General features: G+C 36.4%; 1 pseudogene; it reads right to left on the bottom strand.

Annotated features, from left to right (window-relative positions):
* Nucleotides 1–1,594: 1,594 nt before the first annotated feature.
* On the bottom strand, nt 1,595–2,474 carry LOC131502768 (tubulin polyglutamylase complex subunit 2-like; annotated as a pseudogene).
* Between the last annotated feature and the right edge of the window lie 6,052 nt (nt 2,475–8,526).

Raw genomic sequence — 8,526 nt, 5'->3', positions numbered from 1 at the left:
TCACACAAAATAAAATGGAAACTATCTAAGATACAATTTTTAAAAAGTCACTAAGCATACTAAAAGCCAAAAAATAAAATAAAATCACAGTTTAAACTAGCAAAGAATAAACAGACACCAAGACTGGATAATTCAGGTAAAGGAATTTTCTGACAAGGATGTTAAATCAGCCATAATATAACTGCTTCAAAAAGCAATTACAAATATTTTTGAAACAAATGAAAAAAATAGAAAATCCCAGCAAAAAAATAGAAGATATAAAAAGAACAAAAGGGTGCACCCGGATGGCTCAGTTGGTTAAGCGTCTGACTTTTAATTTCAGCCTACGTCATGATCTCATGGTCATGAAATTGCGCCCCAAGTCAGGCTCTGCTCTGGGCATGGAGCTTGCTTAAGGTTGTCTTTTCCTCTGCCCCTCCCCCCAAACTAGCGTGTGCTTGCCTCTCTCTTTCTCTACGAAAGAAAGAAAGAAAGAAAGAAAGAAAGAAAGAAAGAAAACAAAAGGATATTATAGAAATGAAAAATACACTAACTTAAATTAAAAATCACTGAAAGGTGTAAAAATACATTGAAAACCATAGTTGAAAGAATCAGTGGGCTCAAAGAAAAATCAACAGATTACCCAATCTAAACAACATGCAGAAAATAAACTAAAAATAAACAGAGACACAGGAATCATGGAAGAATAACAAAATACATAATATTCATATATTAAGAATACCATAAAGAGAAAATGAAATTATAAGGCTAAAAAATATTTGAAAAAAGTATTTGAATGGCTAAAAATTTCCCAAATTTGATGACAAGCCTATACCTACATTACAGATTTAGTAATGTGAGAAAATCCAAATTAAGATAAATAAACTTTAAAAAACACCAAGGCACATAATAATCAAACTTACAGAAAGTAAAGACAGCCTTTTTTTTTTTTTTTTTGCAATTGAGGAATTGAATTTTTAAAATTTTTTGTTTATTGTTTCGGGAGAGAGAGAGAGAGAGAGAGAGAGAGAGAGAGAGAGAGAGAGAGAAGGAAAGCACATGAGCAGGGGAGAGATACAGAAGGAGGGAGAGAGAGAGAATCCCAAGCAGACTCTCGCTGCAGGGCTCAAACACATGAACACATGATGACCTGAGCTGAAATCAAGAGTCGGACACTTAACCAACTGAGCTACCCTGGCACCCCAGAGGAATGGAATGTTTAACATAGTTTAAATAGCCACATGTGGCTAGTGGTTGCCAATTGAATGGCACAGTTTTAATGCCTGGTCAAAATCAGTGGTTTATTTGGGGGAGTTCTCTAATCACTGCTAATGGGTGTCCAGGGCTGAGGGTGGAAAGAGAGGGAAGCTCTTAACAGATCTATTTATCTACTTAAACAAATGCTCCACAGCTTTCGGAGGCTGGATGGAGAAATGACCCTGGGGGAGACCTGAGTACACCTTTGAACTCCTGGCTAATGCCAACAGGAGTAAAAGGCCTAGGATTTGGCTTACTCATGTAGGAAGAAAAACATGGTTCCACACACAGAATCTGAGGCTTGGGACATCTGTGCATGGAAATTATTGCTGTGGGGCTGGTGGGGAGGTGGTGATGCTCATTTCTGGATGGGGTTTCCAGAGCTAGAAGAGTATTTAGAGGTGGAGGGAGGACCTGAGGGCCCTTTCTGGCCACGTGTAGGCTATACAGGAGCTTTCTTTTTGGAGATTAAGGTCTTGCTCTTGCTCTTGAACATTTTGCTGGGATCCAGCTTGTTCATGAAGGAGTAGGTCTCTTCCGTGAGCAGGTTTGTGTTGTAGGTAATGGGTTTATACGTGTTGAACAATTGCTTGGCCTGTGGGCTAATGCCATAGCTGGTGAAGGCATACTGCCACTCCAGCAGGCCCAGGTGCATGATGAGCAGGCAATAGTAACCAGTACAAGTATCTGTGATCAAATGCCAGTGTGATGCTCTGGCCAGGAACCAGAAGTCAATGTCTTATGCTACTGCTGCTTTCCCTCTTTTGTAGACAGGGTAAACCTTCCCATTCCCATTTCCAAGGATCCAGCTCAAACATCACACTGCAAGAATCAAAGTGAGGCTTCTCTGGCTGGTTCTCACTGGCTTCAAGTGCATCATCTTCCAGGTCTTCCAGGGTTGGTGCATTAGGGAGTGAATACATGGAAGACTGGTTGAGTTGAGTCAGTTTTGAGATTCTATTAATTGCCATGCTGCCCAATGGAATGGTGTTCTCATCCAGCTTCACACTCCATGTCATGTGGAAGCCATTGTTAATCAGATAAAAATTCTTCACATCCTCTGATAGCAAGCAGTTACTTTTTTGTTCCCCTGAAGAAATCATATGACGTTCAGCAGGCAGCTTTTCTATGATAGCCACCTTTGTTACACCTGGAGAAGATTTTAGGATGTGCATGATCCCCAGGGTCAGCTTCTCCAGGTGCAGCTGGCTGCAGCCTCAGGGTGAAGCCTCCTCCATGGTTCATACATGGGCTCTTTGTGCAGTGGGGGTGGAGGTGGCGACTGGTGGGAGAGCAGGTTGGGCAGGAGGGCTGGACATCGCCCCAGAGGCTCCGTGGCCGAGTTCACTGCATGCAGGGAGTCGCAGTGCTTGGCATCTGAGAGCGCAGTGGGGCAGAGAAGGGGGGCCTGGGCTGCTCTGGGAGCGATAGTGACATGGGTGCTTGTTCTCCTGGCCCTGACAGCCACTCCACACCACACTGCCAGGACATCTTCAAAGAAAATCTTTGAACACAGCTAGAGAGAAATGATGGATTACCTCTAGGGAAACAACAATTAGAAAGGTAGCAGATGTCTCACTTGAAACTACGGAGGCCAGAAGGAGGTGGCAAAGTATTTTGTATGTGGAAAAATAACTATAGGCCTCATTGGTCCACAAAAGTAACTTCAACAAATTTAAAAGAATTGAAACCATACTTAGTATGTTTGCTGACAATAATAGAATCAATATACAAATAAATAACATAAACATAGCAGTAAACCCTCAAAAGCTTTTGAAATAAACACTGCAACTCTAAATAATCACAGGTAAAAAGGAAACTAAAAATAATGTGCAACTAAATGAAAAATGAATACAAATATCAACTTTTGTGCAATAAGTTAATGCTGAAGGTAAATTTATAGCACTAGATTCTTATATTAGAAAAGGGCGGAAGAAAAGGGGAATAAAGGAACAAGAAAACTATAAAAAAAGCCAGAAAACAATTTATAAGTTGACATTATGAAGTTCATAACTAACAGTAATTACTCTAAATGCAAGTGTATTGAATTCTCCAAAGGACTTTAAGAAAATGCTGACTATAAGAGAGTCCCTTCAGCTTTACAGATACATACAAACTCAAAGTCAAGGAATTGCGAAAATAGCCCATGCCAGTGGAAACAAAAAGCAAGCAGGAGTAGCTTTAGTTAAATCACACAAAACAGACTTTAAGTTGAAACTAGGAAAACAGTCAATGAAGGTAATTATGTAACAACAAAGGGGTCAATTTATCAAAAGATATAACAATCTTCAATAACAACTTAGCAGGGATGCCTGGGTGGCTCAGTCAGTTGAGCGTTCGACTTCAGCTCAAGTCATGATCTCGTGGTTTATGGGTTCAAGGTCCTCATTGGGCTCTGTGCTGACAGCTCAGAGCCTGGAGCCTGATTTGGATTCTGTGTGTGTGTCTCTCTCTCTGCTCCTGCTCATGCTCTGTCTTTTTCTCTCTCTCAAAAATAAATAAAGATTTTTAAAAATTTAAAAAAGAACAATTTAGCAAACCAAATTCGACAGCAGATCAAAAGGATCATATACCATGATCAAGCAGTATTTATCCTTGGGATGCAAGGATGATTTAACAAACACAAATTAATAAATGATCCATGACATTAGCAAAATGAAGGATAAAAATCATATGATCATCTCAATACATTCATAGAAAACATTTGACAAATTTCAACATATTTTTCATGTTAAAAACTCTCAGAAAACTAGGTTTAGAAGGGAGGTATAAAGACCACATCTAACATAAAGACCATATATAACAATCCCACAGCTAACATCATGTTTAATGGCGAAAAGCTGAAAGCTTTTCCTCTAACATAAGGAATAAGACAAGGTTGCCAACTTTTACCACTTTGGTTTTACATAGTATTGGAAGTCCTTGCTGGAGTAATTAGACAAGAAAAAGATATAAAAGCCATCCAAATCAGAAAAGAAGATATAAAATTGTCTCTTTACAGAGGATATAATATTATATATAGAAAACCTTAAAGGCTCCACCAAGAAACTGTTAGGACTAATGAAGGAATTCAGGAAGGTCACCAGATAAAAAATCAATACATAAAAATCCATTGTATCCCTACACATTAACAATGAATAATATGAAAGAGAAATTAAGGAAGTTGCATTTACATGGGGCACCTGGGTGGCTCAGTCAGTTAAGCGATGACTCTTGGTTTTGGCTCAGGTTCATGGATTCATACGTTCAAGCCTGCCCCTCCCCCCTCTCAAAATAAATAAATAAACTTAAAAAAAAGAAAATTGCATTTACAATAGTATCAGAAAGAACTAAGATCAAGAAGATGAAAGATCTATACACTGAAATCTATAAAATGCTGATGAAAGAAATTAAAGAAAACACAAATAAATAAAAGATATCCTGTGTTCATGTATTCAAACAATTAATATTCAAATGTCCATACTACCCAAAGCAATCTACAGATTCAATGCAATCTCTATCAAAATTCCATCACATTTTTTTTTTACCGAAATAGACAAAATAATCTGAAAATTCATATGGAACCACACAAGGCACTGAATAGCTAAAGCAATCTTGAGCAAAAAGAGCAAAGCAGGAGGCATTACAGTTCTGGATTTAAACTATTACAAAGTTAGGGGCACCTGGGTGGCTCAGTCGGTTAAGCGGCCGACTTCGGCTCAGGTCATGATCTCATGGTCCGTGAGTTCGAGCCCCGCGTCGGGCTCTGTGCTGACCGCTCAGAGCCTGGAGCCTGTTTCAGATTCTGTGTCTCCCTCTCTCTCTGCCCCTCCCGTGTTCATGCTCTGTCTCTCTCTGTCTCAAAAATAAATAAGTGTTAAAAAAATTAAAAAAAAATAAACTATTACAAAGTTATAGTAATCAAAACAGTGGTATTAGCATAAAAAACAGGCACATAGATTAATGGAAAAAACGAGAAATCAGATATACCCAGGTACGTGTAGTTAATTAATTTTTGATAAAGGTACAAAGAATACACAGTGGGGAAAGAATAATTTCTTCAATAAATGGTATTGGGGAAACAGGATCTCCAAAACCAAAAGAATGAAATCAGACTCGTATCTTACAGCACACACAAAGATCAACTCAAAATGGATTATAGACTTAAACATAAGACCTAAAGCATAAAACTACTAGAAGAAAATATGGGGGAAAGCTCCTTGATGTTAGTCTTGGCAATGATTTTTTGATTTGACACCAAAAACAAATACAATAAAAGCAAAAATAACAAATGGGATTACATCAAACAAAATAGTTGCTGCACATCACAAGAAACCATCAACAAAGTGAAAAGCCAACCTATGAAATGGAAGAAAATATTTGCAAACCACATATCCAATAAGGAGTTAATATCCAAAATATATAAGGAATTAATACAACTCAGTAGTAAAACAACAAGTAAACCAATGAAAGAATGGGCAAAGAATGTGAATAAACATTTTCTCAAAGAAGACATACAAATGGCCAATAGGTACATGAAAAGATATTCAACATCAGTACTCATCAAGGAAATGCACATCAAAACCATAATGAGATACAACCTCACAACTGTTAAGATGTCTATTATCAAAAGATAAGAGATAAATAATGCTGGTGAGGATGTGGAGAAAAGGAAACTTTTGTACATTGCTGTTTGGAAAGTTAATTGGTGCAGCTCTTATGGAAAACAATATGGAGGTGCCTCAAGAAAATAGAATTACTATATGATCCAATAATCTCACCTTTTTTTGTTTGTTTAAAATTCTAAAATTTTTATAAATTTTAGGAATAATTTTAGCTATAAACATAACAAACCTATCTAATAATATTTATATTTCAATTAGGAGCAAGAATAAAACCTATAGTGTGCAAGACAGTTTATTCATTTTGTCAGGGTCAATAAGCACAGTGGCATAGTCAGGATTTGACAGACTTAACTTAAGAGAAAAGGCCTGCAGAATAGACAGGTAAGCAAATGAAATGAAAGTATTTTGTGCATTTGTAAATGGCATGGTAGGGGAAGAGTGGACTTGGTAGAGGCTTCAGAGAAATAAGGAAACTTGGGGAGATGCAAAAGGACTTTGAAAAAGCTTGGCATTTTCCAAAGGGTAAAATTAAGAATATTTGTTGCAACAATTTTGTCCCTAATTCTAGGAATTTCTGATTTACTTTTAATAGCTAATGTGAAGAACAGAAATCACTTCAGAATAATTGGAAATATTTAGTATACCTCCATCACAGCACCCTCCATCACATGCACCCTCCATCTCATGATCATATACAGAATGCATTTGTATGTAGTAATCACTTCAATGTGTGAATATTTATTTATGTAGAACTTTCCTGGTTCTAGAGCTTAGTTTATTACTTTCCACCATTGGGGTCAAAGGCCTATAAATTTCTCCAGTTTTTGTATCATCAGTATCTCTCCTGCAATAACAAAGAGCATTATTGACAAAGCAATCCTGAACTCCAAACTGTTTCAGATGTAGTCCTAGTAGCAACAGTTTAAGTATTACTAGAGAATTTATCAGTTACAATTACCAGTTACAATGACAACTGTACAGTTGTACAATTACAGTTACAATTTATCAGTTACTCTACCTCTAGACCTTCCCAATCAGAAACTTTAGGGTTAAGACCAATCTGTTTTAATAAGCCTTTCAGTGACTTCTGATGCATACTCAAGTTTAAAAACCACTGCTATAGGAGAAATGTACAGTAGAGCAGTCAAGTTAGTAGGCACTAATATTTAAATTCTAAAAAAAAAAAAACACAAAAAAACAAAAACAAAAAAACTTCACTAACTTTCATCATACACTTTGATAAGTTAAAGCACCATTCCAATAAAACACTAAAACCATTCCTATGCTAGCTCTCTGATATTTTTACACTAACAAGCTTCCAGGGAAATTGAGATTGTCAAGCAAGAATTCATTATCAAAGGAGAATTTACCCTGATTTTGCTGATTTGGGGGAATCTATTGTTCCTCTCTGGTTATCTAAAAGAAATATGCCATGAAAACAAACCTATATTCAGCCTGAGTGCTTCCAAGGCTACCTTTCTGAAATTTCCTTACTCTGTTTTTAAAGCCAATTACCCACTAAATTCTCCACTTCTCAATGGGCTCCAAACATGTACACTGCTCGCTTTTACAACACTGCCTTAATACGTGAAAGGAAACAAAACCTTTTACATTAGAGTCCAATCTAAGCTACAAAGCTGGTGCCATCTTCCTACTAAGTAAGAAATGGAGAATCCCAGTTACAACAGACTAAGAAATTGATGTGGTGATAATTGAGAGTAGACTACAAACAAGGCATGTGAAGCATAAAAAGGAAGAAATGTTCATCTCTGGACTTAACAGTAGAGAAAGAAATTAGTTTCTTCTCCATCATGGGTACACATAGCTACTCAGTACAACCAGCTCCCAGCTTCAAAGTCCTGCCAAGAATTTTCCGCAGTGGAACTCCACAAGGTGCAGACTAAAGTCCTTCTCTTCCTGCAAGTGAGAAAAAGATATTTGAAAAAATGTAATTATATTTAAAGTGTACAATGTGATTATTGATGTGATATATATACACATTGTGAAAGGGTTCCAACAAATAAATTTATTAACACATGCATCACCCAGGTTCTCTGGAACATTCTAAGAGAAAGATACTCCTTCTTCTTTTGTGTTCTGAGAGAGACATGACACCAGATGGCGCTGCCTCTCCAAAAGCCATGTCTGGGTGACTAGGGAGCTGGAAAGAGGAGCCACCAGATTCTTCCCTTTAATTCCCTCACTAGAAATGCACCTAATCTCACCTCTTAGTATATATCCAAAGAAGTGAAATCACTATCTCAAAAGGATGTATATATTCCCATGTTTTTTGTAGCATTATTCACAATAGCCAAGATATGGAAATAACCTGTCTGTCCGGGAATGAATGGATAATGATGTGATATATATATACATATATATGTATATATATGTATATATATATATATATGTGTGTGTGTGTGTGTGTGTGTGTATATATATGAATTTTATTTATATATATAAATATATACAATAGAATTTTATTTATATATATAAATATATATGATAGAATTTTATTTAGTCTTACAAAAATATATATTGTATATTATATATTATATAATAGAATTATATATAATTACATAAATATATAATACAATTATACATATATATAAAATATAATTTTATTTGGTCTTACAAAAAAAGGAGATCCTGCCATTGGTGACAATATAAATAAAACTGGAGGGCA

Source organism: Neofelis nebulosa, chromosome X (genome assembly GCF_028018385.1).
Source record: "Neofelis nebulosa isolate mNeoNeb1 chromosome X, mNeoNeb1.pri, whole genome shotgun sequence".
Classification (NCBI taxonomy): domain Eukaryota; kingdom Metazoa; phylum Chordata; class Mammalia; order Carnivora; family Felidae; genus Neofelis; species Neofelis nebulosa.
Note: the sequence above shows the minus strand (reverse complement) of the source record. Positions and strands in the feature narration are given on the sequence as shown.